The following is a 20,433-nucleotide window of genomic DNA, read 5'->3' as shown; positions in this document are numbered from 1 at the left end:
CCCTCCCCGGCTTGTGCTCTCTCTCTCTCTCTCTCTCAAAAATAAATAAGCATTCATTTTTTTTTAAGTCACAAATATACTTCAGGGTAGGGGGAAGCTGTACACTTTCATATGTCATATGGGATCTGGCTCTGTCTGGCCTTTGGCTTGGAATTTGTAGATCAGGACTTGTGAACACCTGCCGCAATTTGGTTATCCGTTCAATAGCTTAATGAGTAGTACTCATTACTTAATGAGTAATGAATTTATCAAATTCTCCGCGTGGTTCTCCTCCAAGGCTCTGGGTTAACACGTGGCCTTGGACAGGAGCTAGCCAAAAAGATGTCAAGCAAAGGCAGCTGGTGTGACAGGCCTGGCTGTCAGCATGCTTTTGCTTCACTCATCTTGGTTCACATCGTATTTGGGATCTTAATCCTTTTCACTATTCCAGAGAAAAGGAAGGGGAAGCGAGGCCGATGTCAGGCCTGGGGAGGTGGAGATTTGGGGGTCCAGGGCGAGGAGCTGTGGGTGAGGTTTGGAGGTGAGATGAGGTCTGTATACTAATCAATCGGAGATGCCTCAACTGACACACTAGATACAGTTGAAAAAGCTGAGCTCGCATTGAGGCTCTTGGAAACGGACTAGTAATTTCGGTGGCAATGTGTCCATTACACTGCAAGCAATTCCTTGGTAAGTCTTTTAGGAAAAATCAGTCGTCGCTAAATAATTTATCTTTTGGATGAGTAATTTCATGATGCAGGCGATGCTTCACTGAAGCAAATTATGCAGGCAATTGAAAACGACACTAGGATTCATTTTACAACCCCGGGAAGTTCAGCTTTGTTTATTAAAAAGATATTCACTCCATTTGGAGAGTAAAGCTGGTTTTCACGAGCGTAATGCTGGCAGGTAATTAAATTTGTCATAAAATGTGCTTTTAACATATGCCTCCAAATCCATTCGTTTATAATCGAAGGAGCGAGTGACATCCACAATAGTTTTCTAAACTCCAGAGCTTCCTGAAGCGTGTGTTTTGAAAACGTTTTCAAGCGCACGCACCCTAAAAATGTTCAGATGGTAGATGAACAACTAAAAATCAAACTAAAAACATCAACAAATTGGATTTAATGGAAGACAAAATTGAGGAGACCCAAAGTCTCATTGGCGGACGTTTTTGCCTATTTCTTTTTTTTTCTTTTAATGTTTATTTATTTATTTTGAGAGACAGCATGCACAAGGGGAGGAGGGACAGAGAATCCCAAGCAGGCTCTACTCGCCAGCACAGAGCCCGACTCGGGGCTCCATCCCATGTACAGTGAGATCATGACTTGAGCTTAATTCAAGAGTCAGATGCTTAACCCACTGAGCCACCCAGGTGCCCCTCTGCCTCCCATTTCTATGGCAACCTGTGATCTTTTCTCCAATTGCACCTTTGAAAGGCTTGTTTTTTCCCATCATGAAAATTTAGCTAGAAGCACTGACGGTAACAAATGTTATTTTCTGCGTTGTCTATTTTGGGAAAAATTGGAAAAAGAGAAAACAGAAAGAAGGGAACATTCAGAGGCCTCTCACGCAAACACAATAGGAACGTATATTTACTAATTTTCAGATGACTTATTTACATGTCTGAAAGATCACAGAGTTAAAACTGAATGTTAATGAAATAACTATTCAGATGTCTTGACAAATACATTCAGCAAATGCCTTGAGTGTAAAATTGCAAATGCTCATCGGATTCGATAAAGTGAAAACTTAGAGGCTTGCTTAAGAGGACTTGAAATTCCATGGCCACACAGTTTTCAACCTGGAGTGACTTTTGCCTCCCAGGGGACATTTGGAGACATCTGGAGACATTTTTGGTTGTCACAACTGATGGTATGTTGGTGGTGGTGGTAGAGGGTGTGTGTGTGTGTGTGTGTTTGTGTGTGTGTGCACTCACTACTGGTAACTAGTGGGTAGAGGCCAGCAATAATGCTAAACATCTAATAGAGCACAGGACAGCCCCGTCCCCCATCCAAAACAAAAAATTACCCATCTCAAACAGGAGGTTGAGAAACCCTGCATACGGCCTCATAGATGATGTTCTGGAATAAGGGGCATAGGTTGAACATACTCAATTATTGAACATAAATGTTCAAATATATAAAATGCTTTGGAGGCAACCCTAGTTGTAATTCGCTCCACCCCGTTCTTGAACTATAGTTACTTCTTTGCTATTTCACTTCAATGGCAAGAAAAAAAAAAAAAAGAAAAAAAAAGAAAAGAAAAAGAAAAAAAAAAGGAAAGTAAGGAAAAAAAATCACATAGAAACAAAATTGCCACTTTTTCTTACCGCCCTTTGGTTAAAATGCGAACATTTCCAGCTTGCACTGTTTTATCTGTTGTGGCCGCGTATGAACCATAACTACCTGTGCAGTACCGTTGTCTAGCGGTTACGTGCATAGCCTCTAGCGACCTATAGTATTGGGTTGACATTGACACCCTGCTTAATTTAAATATAGTAAAGTTCTAACAAGTTTTTTCCCTGTTACCCGGACTTACCTTTCCCCAGTGGAATGCAGATGCACTTGCCTTTGGCGTCCTCCCTTTGAAGATACGGTTGCATTTTGTCGCCTCGACTTTGGAGGACAGCCCAACCCCCAAATCCAGGCACGGGTCAGGAGGGCAGATCCACCTTCAAGGACAACTCCCAGCTCCATCCTTCGCTCTACCGGGAGGTGGGCAAACGTGAAAGCAATCCGAGCACAGCCAGAGGGCGCCACAATGCCGCAAATAAAAGTTCCAAAGGTTCGGATGGTTGCGGGAAGGTAAAATTGGCTTTTGTCTAATGAAAGAGCTGCGGTTGTAAGCGTTGTCCCGTTATGTTTTGCATTTGCTTCTGGCCAACAGAGAAGCAAGGTGGGCATACCTCCCCACGCTGGTGGTTATTTTATGTCCCGGTGTGAAAGTGGCGGTGCCTCAGGGCACCCCGACACGGCTTGGCCGTGGCTTTGACCTGTGCGCTTCTAGGCAGCACTGCACCGGTTGCCTCGGCTAACCCAGTCTTGCCGAGAACCGGTTGCCTCTTTTAAAGAACAGACATGAAACACCGACGGTTCCTTCCCTCGGGCTCTTGTCCTTTCTCCTTCCTCTCCCAAGTCCCGAGAGCACGGTCGCAGGGACGACGCTGCCCAACCCCCCCAAGGCGGACCTCGGCGGCGTCGCTAGTCCCCAGCCGCGGAGCTCCGGGCTCAGCCCAGCGTGCGAAGGAGCCGCCTCGCCCAGCGCGCCTGGTCCTCGGGGGGCGCCGCCCGGACTTGCCTGCCGTTGGCAGCCTCCCTCAACCCCGAGGACCTCTGTCTCGATGGGCTGAGGGGGTTCGGCAGGTCACCCCCAACCTCACTGCCCGTCCAGGTATCGGAATCCCAGGCGGACGTCGCGCGCGAGCGGGATTGGGGTGCTGAGAAGGGTAGCAGGTGGCAGGGGGCGTCATTCACCACCGCCACGCAGCCCCTGAAGTCTGAGCGAGAGCCCGAGCACTTCCTATCCACCCATTCCAAAGGACTGAGAGAGACAGAGAGGGAGAAAAGAGGAGAAGAGAGAGAGAGGTGCCCGCAGACAGCCCCAGCGCGGCGGGGGAGGGGAGGCGGCGCGGGGTGTGGTAGTTGGGGGGGGGGCGCGGCAAAGGAGAGGAGGGTAGGGTAGGGTGAGGGAGGTGGGGAGGGAGTGGGAAGCCCGCGTGCAGGGCAGATGGAGACTGGCAGGAGGGACAGCGGGATGGAGGGGAGGAGAAGGGGAAAGGGGACCACCGGGACGCGGGGAGGGGACGGGGTGGAGGGGAGGTGAGGGGAGGCGGGCGGGGCCCGGGATGGAGGGGAAGGGAGGGGAGGGAGGCGGGCGGGGTACGCGGGAGGAGGGAGGCTGGGCGGGCGGACGCGCCGGGGGAGGGCGCTGGGCAGGAAGGGGAGGGGGAGCGCGAGCGCGAGAAATGCAGAGGCTGCAGCGGCGGCGGCGGCGGCAGTAGCGGCAGCGGCGACGGCGGCGGCGGCAGCGCTCCAACTCGCTCCTCGCTCCGGGCTCCGCCGTCGAGCCGGGGAGAGAGCCTCCGCCAGCGGCCAGGCACCGGCCGGACGACGCCTGCGACCCGGGCCCCTCGGCGGCACCGCGCTCACCCAGGGCCGGCACAGGCACCCAGAGCCGGTAAGGAGGCGCGCCCCGGCGGCCCCGCCGTCCCCGCGGACCCGGGGCGCCGGCAGCCCGGGGGCCTCCGTTCGCCCCCGCCCCACCTCGAGGCCCTTTGTTCTCTCGGCGCCGCGGCCGGGGGCGTGGGGCGCCGCGGGCCTCGTTAGACGGCGCCCAACGCGGGGGACCCTCCGCGAGGTTCCCGTCGCACTTCGGGGATGTGGGGTGATGGGGGGGGGCCCCCGAAGTGGGTGGCTTCAGCCTCTCGCGGGGTGGGAAGGTGCGGGGGTGGCGAGTCTGGTAGACGGGAGATGCGGGGTGGGTAGCGAGCGGGAGCCAGCTGCTCGTGAAGGAGGAAATTGCCGAATGGGAAACCCTTTAAACGCACCGAGTCCCGAGGAGACGGTTTTGTGGGGCGGAAGGGAGCGTATCTGTCATCGGAACCAGTCGCAGCCCGGGAGGGAGCGCTGGGAGAGAGGGGCGCAGCAGCGAGAGATGGAGGGTGGGGGTGGGGTGGGGCGGGAGTAGGGGGAGAAAGAACACGGGGATCTGGTGTGATCCCAAGGAAGGAGGTGGCTCTTTGGTTCAGCAAATGGGTTTCCTTGACCCCGGGGGACTCCTGAATCCTGGCCTGCGGTGGCCAAGGAATGCGAGGTTCACACGACAACGTGCCCGCCGAAGCACCTCTGAGCGGATCAAAGGCCCCCCCCCCCCCCCCCCCCGCCCGCCTCGGACGTGGCCGAACTGCCTTCCCGCTAACCTGTGGGCCATCTCGGAGCATTTTATTTTTTGCGAGGCTTCGGTGCAGAGATGCCCGGGGCGCCTCGCCTCCACCCTCGCGGCCCGGGCCGGGAGAGTGTGAGCGCGGACCTGACAGCGCGCGGTCCCCCCACGGCCCGGCTCCGCTGTGAGCCAAGGTTTGGGGGTTCAGCAGGTCTTGCGAAAGCGCTAACGCTGAAACCCGACGGCCCGGTTCCAGTCTCCGTCCCCACGCCCCCCCTCCCCCTCCCCCGACAAATAAAAAAAAAAAAAATGCGGAGTCCCTGGATGCGACCGCACACACAGCGCGCGGCTACAAACCGCATTCTTTCATGAATATTCATCGAATGCTCGGCTGAGCTCCTTATCTGCTTCCCCGGAGACATTTCCGCCTTGAAACGAACTCCTTGGACAGCCTGTGCCTGTGTAATTTTCACCCTGCTGAAATCAGCACAGCGCTCAGGGGTGCAATTTTAGTGCCTTTGAACGGGGTTGACACACCTCGATCTCCCTCGAGGCCACTACCTCGCGGGTTAAAATCCAACAGTAGCATCGAGGTGGTCGTTTTGCTGTCGGGGTGTGGATCGGCCTCCCGGGATTCCAGCCAGGGCTAGCAGATCCTTGGTACTGCGGGCAAAATGAATGAATCGGGACTGTAATTACCTATTCCTTTGTCTTGGCCTCGCGCATGCGCCGGAGAGCAGGGTGTGGAGGGCCCCGGCAGCCCCATCTGATCTCTCCATCACCCACCCACCCACTCCCTTCCGAAGCCGAGGAACAAAGGCGTTTGCCCTAAATGTTGCGTGAAAGCCTTGGACCCAAATGACAGTTTTTCTTTTATCCTCTCTGTGTGTATGTTTCTTCTTTTCCAGGTTATCTTTCATCTTTTGCTTTCTTAGCGATCTCAGTTGACGAAAAGTAAAGATTATCCTTGGTGATGAGAGCAAACTGTGGATTAAATATTTTAATGACCGAATACTGCTCTTTTCCTTTCTAGTACTGTCCATTGTTCTCTTTTCTGCAACATATTGCACCGCAGTGATGGTGGCCCTCGATTTGCATCAATTAACCATTTGACAGATTTTTGCTCCTGGTCCTTTCATTAAGGGACATTGGCCTCAAAACTAACAGTGGCTATCTGCCCCTAGTGTCACTACTTGGGAGAAATTAAGACATTCTGGCGTTTATAGGAACAAGATGGCCTACAAAACCCAAGGCAGAGAAAATGGTTACCTTGTCAGAATCCTAACCCTGTGTTTTCTCTTGATTCCTGCCTCATTGTTTTACTAGGGACCCCAAAAGGCCACCCCACAGAGATGCAGATCACTGATAGGGCAGGAAGAAGGAGGAAGGCTACTGGGGCTGCAGGGGTGAAGATGGTCGATTGAATTCATAATGCTTCCTTTTTTTTTTTTTTGGTCAATTTCCAGCAGAAGCATGATACATATACCTTTGGTGCCGATTTTCTTAACAATGATGTAATAACCAGATTATGGTCATTTAGATTTCTTTTGGGCTTCTTTATTCTACCATCCAAAAGGTGGCTTATGGATATAAAATAGCTAAATACCGTATTTTTGCAATAGCCCGTTATACTTAAAAGAATTTATGTTTAAGTATTCTTAGTACACCCTGATAGGAGAGCATGTGGCAGGAAAATGGAAGTCTTCTCTTTTGTTCCTTTTAATAAAAGGATATTGATATTGACCACGTTTAATAGATGAGGGTGTGTACTTGATAGGGCTGGTACTGTCTCTAGTCTTTAGTATTGAGCGGCTTATTATGGTTTAGAGGGCTATCTTTTTTTTTTTTCCTTTTCTTTTTTCCTTAAGGTTATGTTTTTGAGGGAGAGGTGAGTTAGAATATAGATGGGATTTGATAGCAAGTGTATTCCAGTATGCCCCAATTCAGTGAGTCATGGGTTTTTCCAGCGAGATCATTTTTAAGCTGAATTGAAAAAATAATCAGTTACCTTATTCTTTTATCCGGCTAGTTTTTTTTGGCAGTCCTTAGCAGGTGGAGAAAAGGAGCTAATGGGCCTTTGGACAAAATGCGCCAACAACAACCATAGCAGACAGTAGCATTTTTGTCTTTAACTTTGCTCATCCTCTCATTATGGCATGCTGGGGAGAACCTTCTCTCCTGCTGGGTCACCCTAATTTGCATGTCCACTGCGAGAGCCCTGAGGGCTTCCACTCTGTCCTTGGAGGCATCTTTCTAATCTTACTGGATTTACCAGAACAAACCACGTTATAGTCTAAGATGTGATGTGTTCTCCTTGGCTTTTGTGTTTTTGAAAACAAATTCACATTAAGAACAATTTAAAACCATTTTTATTCCACTGTCACGATAAGTAGAGTATGAAAAACTCACTACGTTTGGGGCAGATTTGGTCACCGTAAAATGGATGCCTGTGTTATTCACTGTCGTTTTGCAAAAACTTGCAAATCCAAACCTAATTTTTAAAGCAGTTGCGGTGTCCTGTATATGCACACGTTGTATATGCATATACACACACACACATATACACATATGTATATATATGTACACGTGCTATAAATAAAATCTTATTAAATGAAACTAAACTAGTTTAGTTATTGTACAGTGCTTCATACTGACGTTTGGAAATGATCCATTTTTGGTCTTTCTAAATACGTAGGTAAAAGGGGGGGGCCTAGCTAGTGTCCGAAGAAGCCCATTCCCAGTGCCTAGCAGGGTAAAACCAATGAATTGCATTGAACATCTTAAATTGAGATGTTCATTTACAGGCTTACGGACTCACATGGAGCATTAGTGAACATTAAAAGTTGTAATAACCAATGCTTACTAAATAAAGGACTTGTAAACTTGTTCTGGCTTCTTTTTCTGATCTCTTGTACAATTTGGTTTTGAAAAACATCCCCCAAAGGCCTGCCAACTATTGTGTGTCAGAAGTAATTGCTTTTGGTGTCTGGTTCTGTTGAAAGAAAGGCTCTGATTCGCTTGGGCCTTCCTCTTTCTTCCATGTAGTTGACCTGTTCATTTTACACTTTCTTTATCAAAAGGTTAACATCTTCTTCATGATCGTTTTAGCTGGTGAACTGGAAGCCAGGTAACTGCTAAGGGAACACTGAGTGTATAGACAAGTTGAAGTTCTTGGGAAATTGGGTGCAGAATCTCTCATCTCGTCAAGTTTTCTCGACTCAACTGGATCCTTTCCATTTGTCCCAGCTCTTTAGATAACCCCATACAACATGAACTTTACTCTTTGGCTTAATTATGGTAGATAAATAATCAGGAGATAGCTTTGACACAGCGGAAAGTAACTGGGTTTGAAAAATCTCTAGACACTGGTTAAACCACTGTGGGCAAATTATTCAAGCCTCTCTGAATTTCACTTTCTTCAATTGTAAAATTGGGATGATAATTCTTATTTTTCTTGCCACGATAAGGACCACGCGTAAGTCTAAAAAGCGCACAGGCACGGTGGCTGGCTCTTTGTGGCTTCTTGACCTCGCAGTCTGCAGTTGCAACACAGTCCGTGTGATTGACGTCCCTAATTAATTTCTGTATATTGAGCTGTATTTTTGTTCCATGCTGATTAATCAAGACCTGAGGGGTTCAGTGTATTCAGTTAGAAATTGGATATTTCAATTTCAAAGTTGCTCAAATACCATAATTCCCAACTACTGTCTTCATACATGTACATATTTGAGATTTAATGAGGCCCTGGGAATTTGCCCCAAAGTGGATTGAATTAAGCCAGGGTAGCCACGCTCATTGAATTTCCCATGGCTGCTTATATAACTCAAGAGGTGGCATTTAAATTCTTTTGAGAAAATACAGGGGTAGTTCTAAAACCCACGGAAGCTCCCAGCCAGCCAAAGGAAGGTTTTTTGCTAAATACCATTCCCTACACCACTATTAAAGACAGACATCTAGGTAAGTGTCCTATGAGAAGATTGTCCAGCGAACCTTATCAAGAGTAAGAGGTGACCACATAGAATCAAATTCTTACCAGGATACAGTTAAAGTGTAAATATGAGAAGACACAAGCCTTGACATTGATTAAACCGCATTCTGTCTTTCCCTCTGGAAGTCGGGAATGGGGTGGCATGGACACAGAGAGACTCATAGTGCCTTTTCCTTCTTCTGCAACCTGAGAACTTAAATAGCTTTAAAAATCAGGCTTTCCAAAGGCAGTAGAGAGTTTTTTGACGTGCCAAGGCCGTTGGTGAGGGGAGGTTTGCAAGTGGGCAGGTTTCAAAGTCTAGGAATAAATTCCTGAAAGCTTTAGAGATTTAGAAATAGAAACCATCTGCAAGCACAAACAGGGGCCCAGGGCATAAGGAAACCTCTCAAGATAATAGAGAAAAATGGCGTTTAGTGGGGCAGGCAAAGCATTTACGCAATATTTCCTTCTTATCACTTAAACACTTTGTGAACTTGTTTCTGAATTGACTTTTCCCCTTCATTTTAGAGAGGACTGGGTTTCATTGGTGTGTTTTTTAAACTTCTCTTTGAAATAAATAGATTTCAGCCATTGTTTGTACCTTGTGTAGGGACTATGGTGTTTAGAAAAGCATGATTTGGGGGGCTAGGTGTGGTAGAATTGGACTTCGGGGCCAGATTCCCTGGCTGAAGAATCTTGTCTCAACCGTTTTACGAGCTGTGTGGCCTTTGGCAAATTGCTTCGCTTCTGTACGTCAATCTCTACGATGGGGATTACAATCTAGAGTTTTTGTAAGGATTAAGTGAAATTGTCAGACACTTACAACACGGCCTCACATATTCTGCATGTCTTTTTTTAAAATCCGTTTTATTTATTTATTTAGATAGCACGAGTGGGGGAGGAAGGCAGTGAGAGAGAGAGAGAGAGAGAGAGAGAGAGAGAGAGAGAGAGAATCTCAAGCAGGCTCCACACTGTCATTGCACAGCCCCAGCATGGCTCGAACTCAGGAACTGTGAGGTCATGACCTGAGCTGAAATCAAGAGTCGGGAACTTAACCAACTCAGCCACCGAGGCGCTTCTGCAAGTCTTTGTAAAGCACATTCACCATAAAGTGGTGAAAGAACCAGGTTTCTTTACTTCATGCTCGGTGTTAGTGACTTACACGCTTGTTTCAAAGAGGCCATCATGGCAAAACAAGCTGACGGTGGCGCCTTGGACAGGAGTTGGTAGAACACAGAAATATGTGGTTTAGAAACATCCTCCAGGTATAGCTATGATACCTTGAACATGTTGCCAGGACACGTAACTGGTTTCAAAAGCCCAGAGTGGGTAAATCAGCACAACCCCAGCCTCCACAACTGGTATTAAAATGGGGGGGGGGGGGGGGGGAGAAAGTCCTTGGGATTTCAGAGACCTTCAAAGAAAGGCTTACTGTTTAGATATGTTCAGATTAGGGCAAAACTGTATCACCTGGGGAATAGACATAATTCATTCAGATTCCTGAAAGCACGCAGTTTTGTTGTGTCCTGAATCAAGACGCCTTCGTTTGCAGTTGAAAGGAGCGTCTTAATCATTGGTACTAAGATTAGTATAAACCAATCTCGATATTTAAAATTCTAAGGTATACACTTAACCACATCCCCACCACCCCGTTGCCAGGAGTAAAACCGAAGCTTCAATTATGCGGGACTATAAAGGTATTGTTACCTGTTGACCGAATTATGTAATTATCCCCGTAGACACCTTAGTCAGCCTGGCTTCTTAAAAACAAAAAAGGAAGTTCTTTGGAGTTTCAGATATTTGGGTTTGAGGGGTCAGTCCTAGATTCAGTTTGAACCTTTTAGGCATTTAATTCAAAGATCTGCCCAAGGTGATTTGTGTTTTACCTTCTGGAGACTGAGTTTTGCTGTTGGGTGAAGGTAAAGTCATTTCCATTTTGGTTAAATCCTTTTCTAAATAGCTTTTTTTTTTTTTTTTAACAGCTTTTTGAATCTTATGGATTTAGGAGGGAAATTATATTTTACTTTACCAAGAGGTTTTGGATATGGGTGTTGTAGCTTTTGAAAACTTGCCTCTGTGAAGGCTTGTTTTGATTTGTTTTGGTTTAATCTAGAGACGCTACAGGATGAGATTGGACATTTGTGAATATTTCTTGTACATCCTATACTCTAACTGAATTTTATCCCCTCAGACAAACTGTAGGATGCATTTTGCCTATGAATAAATGAAAAATGGAGGGTTGAATAATACACATAAGATTGCAGAGCTAGGGACACCTGGGTGGCTCAGTCAGTTGAACACCCGATTTTCGGTGCCGGTCATATGTCACAGTTCATGAGTTCGAGCCCTGAATGGGGCTGTCTGCTGTCAGTGCGGGGCCTGCTTCAGATCCTCTGTCCCCCTCTCTCCCCTCTCTCCCACTCATGCTCTCTCTCAAAAATAAATAAACATTAAAAAAGAGAAAAGATTGTAGAGCTAATAGGAAGTCCTATATTCCAGATCCATGCCTGATGGCCCTGTTCTGTCCAGCACTACACTATATTTCCCATAAGCCTTGGCCATTTTATCTTATGTCCAATGGACATGGGATAACATGGGTAGCCTTCTAACATATTAATATCTTCAGTGTTCATATAGAGAGAATAGAGAGAGTTGTACTAAGTTCTGCAATGAAAAGTTGTTTAGCATAGAGATACAATGTGGAATAAATGTTTTAATCAGTAATACCTTAAGCGACCTATAGATTAGAAGTGCTTCTTATCCTAGTGAATATGGACTGATATCCTCAAGCCATCCTTTTCGAGGGGGTGGGGAAGGGGGAGGAGGGGGGAGGAGGGGGAGGGGGATGGCAACTGCCCCTAATGAGGACTCTGAATGAATGTGGCTTTGGTTGGCCCCTTCACTTTCCTCATTGCACTTCACAAGTGAAAGTAATCACTCAGATGCCTTACCTGTAATCCTACCTTCGTGGTACTAATCAGCGATGCTACTCGACCCCCTTCCTGCTGTGTTGTTGGTTGCCTGATTAGAGACAAACTAAAGTCCTAACGTTGCCAACCCATTTTCGTTCTGCCTCCAGGCAGGATTCATTTACAGAAAATTGGTGGCTGCTTTTAAATACCATCCTAACCACAACCTCAGTCTTCTGTAAATAACTTGTGTCATTCCAACAGAAGGTTTGAAAGCTCATGACCAAAAACACTTATTTTGGAACTCGAGAGGATCTTAGAAAAGTCAGTGGCTTACTCAAGGTCTCATGAGCTGGTTAGTGGCCGAGTGGAAAACCAGGTTATTTCCCAATAAAGCCTCACTCCTGCCGCCTCTCCCTTATGTGGAATTGAGTCAAACTCTTACTCAATGTCTGCAACTTAAATTCCTGCCATTCTTTTAACCTGGTACCATTTTGTGAAAGTGTACTCTGCATCCTGTATGTCTCTCGCTGCTGCCCTCTCTCCCCTCCTCTGCAGAAGGAACCTCTTACGCCTTCGACAGACCACGTGAGCCCCTTGTCTTCAGGTACCACCTGCTTTCTCTACGTGCCATCTTTCCCCCTCAACTTCTCTCTCTTCTTGCATTATAGGACGTGACTTCCTTCACATGCCAAAGCATTTATGGCATGCATTAAAATAACTTGACTCGTAAAATGAAATGTTGGTGTCGTATCTGCGTTTTCCTCCTGAAATGAGCAGTGGTGCAGGGTTGGGGGTATTTTGTTTCCTTTGAGAAGAAAGCCAGTTGGCTCTGCACTAACTTGGGGGCTGCAGAGTGAGTGGAACAGTCAAGCAAGACTCACTCAGGAGTCTCTTGGAAGCTCCAGTGAGCAGTGCTGTGGAGAACGGATGGACAGCAGCCTTCATGCTGATTACTAGTTTTATCTGGCTTATTGGTTTGAGAGCTGCATAAAGCAGGAGGTTTCATCTTTTTTCTTTACAATCGCCATTAACAGTGTTTGGGCCGATTTAGAGGATTTCAAAGCGAGGCAAGTTTCTGCAGCAGTCATTAAAAGTGGAATGTAATTAAGTACTGAGGTTGTGAAAACACTTTGGCCAGACTTGAAACTTACTTGAGCAGTGTAAATGCTGTATGTGCGTTTGCACGCGGAGAAGCCGGTAAGCTTAGTTTTGGTGAGATACGGTTTTCATTTCATATTTAAAGTGATCTATTTGGACATTTCCGTGAGTGGAGAATGAGCCTGATGAGTTTATATTTCTCCAGGGAAGCCTGCAGTAAATAAGTGACTTCACAGTTTTTAGACGGCTTTTAAGTCTTATAGTCCTGTAGGTCAGAAACCTGGTCCTCAAATAAATCCAAATTAAAATTTCTTCTTGAAGGTTATGAAGAGATAGATGGTAGAGAACAGCCTTTCCTGGTTGAGCTTTCTAAATTACAAGTTTCCTGGATTGCTTGGCAAAGTGAATTTGATTACCTGTTGACAGGTCTTTAAACCACCATTACCACAGAGACTAATTCAACAGCCAAGTTAAGCAGTAACAAATCTAATTGGGGGAAATAATGTATCAAAAAGGAAAGCAACAGCAACCAGGTAGCAACTATAAGAACATCACTATTTCTTAAGGATATTTAGAAGAAAGGTCTTGTGTCTGTACTGTCATAAGCTTCTCTGAGCTTGTCCTGAAAACAGTAGGGGCTGGAGGAATGTTTGCTGTCTTTGACCTTTACCTATGTTCTCAGCTGTGTCAGTACAGAATAACAGCGTCTGTATTTGTCTCAGGCATATTTGAGATGATTCTGGGAAAGAACAATCTAGAGAAATCCGTGATCTGTAGGTGGGAAGGGGGAGATCACTTTCTTTCCTCCTTTATCCTGCATTTATTTCATCAGGAAGGTAGGATAAGGTGACGTGACCACTTGGGAATTTACTGAAGACATAATATGGTTAAGTAAGGTGGTCTGGAATCTCTGAATGACTCGTTTTCCTAAGGAAAAAAAGAAAGAATCTCAGCAGTTGGTGGTGACAATAGCTCCTGGGGCTTCTCGTGATCACCTAACCCCAGTGAATAACACCCTGTTGACTGGAGGTTTCCTGTAGCACCCAGGGTTTCCTCAGTAACCCTGGTGATCTTTTGTTGAGACCTCAAGACTTGAATTCCCAGGGCTCACCCAACTGGACTTTGGAAACCTCGTTCTAGAATTTCCAGTGTTTGGTTTTCAGACAAATAGTAACAGGTGTTTGTAGCAATATTCACCACCAGGTTGTTAATACGTGATTAGGAATGGTTTCCCAGGTGTGTGTTTCTTCATGTGACTCACATCTGAATGTTCCTCTTCTCCCTCATCCAATCCAATGGCTGACTAATGAACGGAAAGTCTCATTGAAGGTCTCATGGGTGCAAGAGTCGAAAACATTAATGGCTCGCTCCATTCCCTTTCACCCTTTTGATTCTAACTAGTTTTGTTTCCACCAGGCAGAGAGCTTAGGTTTGATTCCATCTGTCCTAAAGTCTCCTGGGTTGGCGGTCATCTTAGGAGACCCCAACTGGCCACCACGAAGAGAGAAGTCACTATACAGTGGAATTATAACCCATGATTTCACTAAGGTAAGAGTGGTAGGTTTAAGTGGAATAAACTCAGTGGGAAAAGAGTTCTCTTGAATATTGCTAGGATCTTACATTCAACTTTCTACCAATTCTGGGTGCAGGGGATGTAACAAGAGGTGATGTTTTTAAAAAAAAGTCTATCTAAATGTCAGTAGGCTTCACATTGCCCCCCCTCAGTCACCGAAACAACCCTGTTGATGAGCCCTTCCTGCTTACAAACTATCACTTTGGTGCACTTTGAACTTTAGTGCAGCGAATAGTAACACAGTCTCTGACTGCATCCTTGCTTCCAGCAACAAATACTACAGCAGGGTTAAGGAGAACAGGTAATCGTTCAAGGGAGCGGTTGGCCAATTAGGACAAATGGACTCGTGCCTCCCCTTTAACTTGCCTTCTTCAGTCCAGGAGCTACTATTTGCAGTCCCCTTGCCTGTATTGATCCCCATTGGCTGGGCTTTCTGCCTAGTGAGGTAGCCAAGAATCTCAGATAAAGGGCAAAGGAGTCCAGAATGATGTAATATTACAAAAAATGTTGCTGCTGTTTCTAAGGGGAGTCAAAAAAGCTCAAGGCAGTTTTGAGCAGGGCATGATTCCTATTGGAAGAGGGTGTAACCTGGGGGAGATAGATCTGTAAAACCCAACCCAAACCCTTAGGGCATTTAGACAGTGTTTGCATTAGCTGCACGGAGCGTGGCAAACCCAGCAGGCCCTGGCATGTTAGCCACTGTTTGCCTAGTTTACCTGGCAGAGAAATGACCCAACTGCTGACACAAATGTTTTAGAACACCGGAAGGCACAGTGGTTAGTGCGAGGTTTAATTGGCATTTGCATCTAAATCTGATTCTGAGAACATACCGAACTATCTCCCTACCTAATTAAACAGTCCAATCTTGAGGGCGTGGGGGTGGCATTTGTGGGCAGTGGCGTTAACTTGTTAAATCTTGAGGTTTGTAAAATGCTTCCGAAAAGGAGGCGATGATTATACTTGGAGTTTTTGTACGGTCGTTTGGCAGCCATGTTTCTGGTTGGAGAGAGGGGAACACCACTCCTTTCTGTTTCTAGGAGTCTCTGGATTCCCCTTGTACAAAAAGTACGCGAAACTGTCTTGTAGGTCAACGGTCAACGACCTCTTGTCATTGAGCCCTGCTGCTTCCTCCTAGTGTTGGGGGGAGGGGAATAGTGCATGAGAGGAGGAAGAGAAGGGACAGGACAGGTGGGGAAACAAATATGTAGTAATAGAAGCGGTGGAAGACACCAATGCCTTGTTCCCGTCTTGGTCTGCTCGGGCTGCCATTACACAATACCACAGACTACGTGGCTTTAACAACAGAAATTGATTTTCTCGTAACTATGGAGGCTCGAAGGATAAGACCAAGGTGTTGGCATGTTTGGTTCCTTCTGAAGTCTCTCCTTGGCTTGCACATAGCCAGCCACCTTCTTGCTGTGTCCTCATGTGGTCTCGTATCTGTGCACACAGGCATCCCTGACGTCTCTTCCTGATCTGTAAGCACAAGGTCCACCCTAATGGCCTCATTTTCATATAATGACCCCTTTAAGGGCCCCGTCTCCGAACATAGTCACATTTTCAGGTACTGGAGGTTAGGGCTTCAACGTGTGCATTTTGTGGGAACACAACTCAACCCCTAACAACTCATGCTTGATATTAGGAAAGGTGGTTTATAGTGAGGAACTTCGGAAAGTCCTGGGCGAAAAGGTTTTTCACTTGTCCCTGCCCCCAAGAAGAGTGTGGAGAGAATCAATGGTACTTGAGCCCCTGGCTTGGTCCCCACCAATCCACGTGGGGCAAGCATAAGTGCCTCCATTTGATATGAGATGCAGAGAAGTTAATTTCCCCAGGATTCACATCACTGGAAACGATCAAGCCTGGCATGAGATTCAGAGTCAGGTTTCTGTGGCTCCCTTGTACGGGGGATGGCCAAGAGTGAGTGCAGGTACTGTTCCCTCTGTTGTGCTCATGACGGACACGGGTACGAGAGGCCTTGGAATCCCTCTCAACACAGTCTCTAGGCAGTTGCCGTCAACCAGTAAGCATCGATATGTGGTGAAGCCCGGTTTTCATTCTAGCATTATATTCTGCTTCTTTCCCTCTGCCCGAAGGCTTTCCTATTTGGGTAGCCACATACCCAAATATCACAAGACAGTGAACAAAGGGAGTGAGAGAAAGATTCACTTAGTGAGTACGGTGTGAAGAACTAGCTAGTGTCGAGTAGGTGAAGATGGAGTTATTTTCAGAAGGCCCTCTTTAAAATCTGCCAATCCTGAGGGCACCTGGGTGTCAGTTGAGCATCCAACTCTCGATTTTGGCTCAGGTCCTGAGCCCAGCATTGTGGGATCAAGCTCCTCATCAGGCTCCAGGCTGAGCACGGAGCCTGGTTGGGATTCTCTCTCCCTCTGCCCCTCCCATGATTCCCCCCCCCCCCTTTATAAAATCTACCAACAGTGGCAATGGCAGAGACCTTGTTCTAGACGAAAGAGTAGACGGGATGTCTAGGCTAGTTGAAAATCCTCCACTGTCATCAAGACTTATTGGTAGGAATTCACCACACACAGTGTCACCAAGGGGCAGGTTTAATGGATGGAGACGTTAGGAGATGGGAGTTTCCACACAAAGGCAAGTGTGGGCGGGGCCATTAGAGTTTTGCTGGAAAGTTTGCCTTATAGTGGGACACTGGGGAGTGGAAAGTAGCAAGTGTCAGGAATCATATGATGTCTTTGATGACTGCAGACATCAAGCCTAATACATTTCGAGGTCTCTCCAAGCAACAAAACAAGGTAGTGATACTTAAGGGATTTTCTTGAGGGGCATTTTCAGCACATGTGCATGTGGGTATATGCCTATGCTTAACGTTTTTGAGAGACTCTTTCTAAAAAACCAATTTTGCAACTTTTGAGGGTGCCCCATCAAGTAGTTCAACTACTGCTTTTTCTGTTTCAACTTTCAGGTCACGTCATGTTGTGTTAACGGCAGCAATAAAATATTACCTCGTTGATCCACCACTAAATTGAGTATAACAATTCAGTTTTACTACACCAGATAAACCACAGGTCCTAAAATAATTGAGAGTTGGTACTATTTAATATTTTTATAAAGGATTATAAGTGGTAAATTACTTTCTGCATAAAATTGCTGTAAGTGATAGAATTTTTAATTTTAACTCTTTAACTTATGCAACATCTATTTTCTTTTTTTTTTTTTAATTTTTTTTTAACATTGATTCATTTTTGAAAGGCAGAGAGAGAGACAGAGTGCAAATGGGGGAGGGGCAGAGAGAGAGGGAGACACAGAAACAGAAGCAGGCTCCAGATTCTGAGCTGTCAGCACAGAGCCCGATGCAGGGCTCGAACTCACGGGCTGCGAGATCATGACCTGAGCCGAAGTTGGCCACTTAACCAACTGAGCCACGCAGGCGTCCCTATGCAACATTTATTTTCAAGCTAATGTCCATTGTTCGCATTTAGTGGCTCACTTTCTTGGTCAGCATCACCTTTTTCCACTCATTCTGGAAAACTGGGCTCTTTCTGGTGACTGGTGTACCTTGTCGTTATCTCACTATGTTCATTGCCCTCTACTCTAAGCCATGAACCTCATAGAAGCTTCTATCCCTCTCCTTGATTACCGCCCTAATACTCTTGTATATCTGAGCATGACATCCTGCTGCCTAAGACTTTATATCCTGATTTTCTGGTCCACCGACAATAAAATACGAAAATCCTACTGATCTGCAAGTTCCTGCACTAGTTTTCTGTTTAAACTCCTTCGTCCTCTCTCATCTACCCTCTGTTCTCCAGCCACATGGCCCGCCTTTCTGTTCTCTTAGTGCTGTATGCAGGCCCTGGCCGGCTGTTCCTTCTGCCTGGAATATACTTTCTCCCACCACCCAAGTAGTCTTCAGTTACCACTTTCACAGAGATGCCTTTCCTGTCTGTCCCCATACCTCTTGTAGCCCTTAGCATTTTTGTATTTTTGCATTTATCAAAACTGAGGGCATTATTTCAGGTTTCCACCCCTCTCGATGAGAAGACCAGAAGGCGGGAGTGTACTGGTTTTGTTGACCCATACCAGTGTTCTGTGACAGTTCTGATACATAACCTAGCCCTCCGCATTTGTGCAGTGGATGAGGTTGCCTACCGTACATTATATGGAGGGCCCATGTCTTCTGAAAATCACCTTTGGTAGTTGAAATGAAAATCACCTTTGGTAGTTGAAATGACTTCCATTTATGGACACTGTAAATTTCCCCTCATCTGTTGTGCTTACTATGAAGATGAATATCTGATGAACTCCAATTAGTGTAATTATTCTGTTTCCAGGCAGTAACTTTGGTAGTAATTGTTCTAAAGCCCTGAGACATTACGAATAATTAGTACTAATGGCTTATGCATCTAAGCTTCCTCCCTAGGTAGAGGCTCCGAGGAAGAATGAAACTGTGTTATTTGTGGGAAACAAATCGTATTCTGTTATGGAGTCTTTTCAGAAATAAACCACAGTGAGTGGAAGCTGGGGCTCATTACAGGTACATTTCTCATCCCTTCCTCCAAGTCACTGAATATCGAGGGTTTGCAGTGAATCCATCATTATTGAACAGCTTGACTAATCCATTTTCATAACCGCCTTTGGGAAGTGTCATGTGTTAGGCCCCCAGAGGAGCGTGCAGTTTTAAATCTTTACACATTAGTTGATGATAACAAATAAAAATGAGTTTAGCCCTGGTTCTGTGCTGTAACCACTCATTCTAACGCGTGCACTCTGCCAAGCCAGGAACTTGCTTCCATTCATCATTGGATGTCAGTTTCTAGCTCAGAACCTGTGGTCCAGTAAAGGGCCGGATGCACAGACGGGCATGTTTCAGGGCCATAAGGCATATGCCAGAATGTTAATTTATTTTACCTTCACGTCCAGGAACCAGCTGGCAAAGAACCTTTAGTTAACATCATAGTGTTTCCTTTAGGGGTTGGGGGTACACAATTAAGACAGCATTTGTGATTTACTCCTCCTCTCTCCTCATTTCATACACTCCTCGATGGCCAGCGTTCAACTGTCACTGTCTCCTCCCTGAGCGTCATGCTTTACTTTGAACTGAGATGGTTAGAGAGTTAAAAACCCTCTTGTCAAGTCTGAGATCTCTCACGGATCTGTGTCTAGTTTCCTAAAACTGACTCTTCTTCATGGGATTCTCACTGAATTAAAAGACGATGTTTGTAGTTTTTTATAACGACGCGAAATGGATTTCCAAAGCAAACCGTATTTAGGGAACAATGATGCAGGGTTTCAGGAAACTATCTGACAATACAATTTGCTCCTTCTAAAAATGTTCCTAGATATTGATATTTTACTTGCAAAATTTTTATTGTAATAGGTTTTTTTCTAACATATTAAAAGTGTAGTTACCGTTGAGTTGATGACCATCTTTCTTGCCTACATTTGTGAGCTGAGCTGGGAGAGGAGACGTATCACCTACATGATTTACACCCTAAACACTTGCTACTTATACTATGAGATCAATATTTCATCTTGAAATTATCTCATTTTAAACTTCTGTTTTTGAGAGAGAGCACGCACGAGCTCATATGCATGCAGGGGAGGGGCAGAGAGGGGGGAGGGAGGGAGAGAGAGAGAGAGAGAGAGAGAATGAATCAGAAGCAAGTGCCAAGCTCAGTGTGGAGCCCATCCCAGGGCTGGATCCCATGACCCTGAGATCATGACCTGAGCTGAAATCCAGAGTCGGATGCTTAACCCACTGAGCCACCCAGGCGCCCCGAAAATGGTCTCATTTTAAATAAATTCAGGTTATGGATCAGCCAGCAGCATTGTCTGCAGCTGTGAGCTCCTCCCCGTAACGCCCCTCACCCCTGCGTACAGAACGGCACTCCTTATCCATCTAAAGGAGCCAGCCTTCAGGGAAAGGGAGAGGACAGCTCTAGCTCATAGGGTTGAGCCAGTTTGATTTAAATCGGTTAGCAGACCAGAAAGAGCAGGGCCAACTTTTTGCGGGTACTTTTTTATCTGATGCACTGTTAAGTCTC

At 46.1% G+C, this 20,433-nt stretch overlaps 1 protein-coding gene across 1 annotated transcript in view; it reads left to right on the top strand.

Moving 5' to 3' along the window:
* Positions 1 to 3,945: 3,945 nt before the first annotated feature.
* The window catches only part of BASP1 (brain abundant membrane attached signal protein 1), a 55,899-nt gene continuing 39,411 nt past the window's right edge, over positions 3,946 to 20,433 (top strand). Inside the window, exon 1 of the mRNA XM_047870805.1 lies at positions 3,946 to 4,158. The gene's annotated coding sequence lies outside the window, so the exon portion shown is untranslated. The remainder of the gene's footprint in view (positions 4,159 to 20,433) is intronic.

The sequence above is a fragment of the Prionailurus viverrinus genome, chromosome A1, assembly GCF_022837055.1.
Source record: "Prionailurus viverrinus isolate Anna chromosome A1, UM_Priviv_1.0, whole genome shotgun sequence".
Taxonomy (NCBI): Eukaryota; Metazoa; Chordata; class Mammalia; order Carnivora; family Felidae; genus Prionailurus; species Prionailurus viverrinus.
The sequence above is the reverse complement of the archived record's forward strand: the minus strand, read 5'-3'. Positions and strand labels throughout refer to the sequence as shown.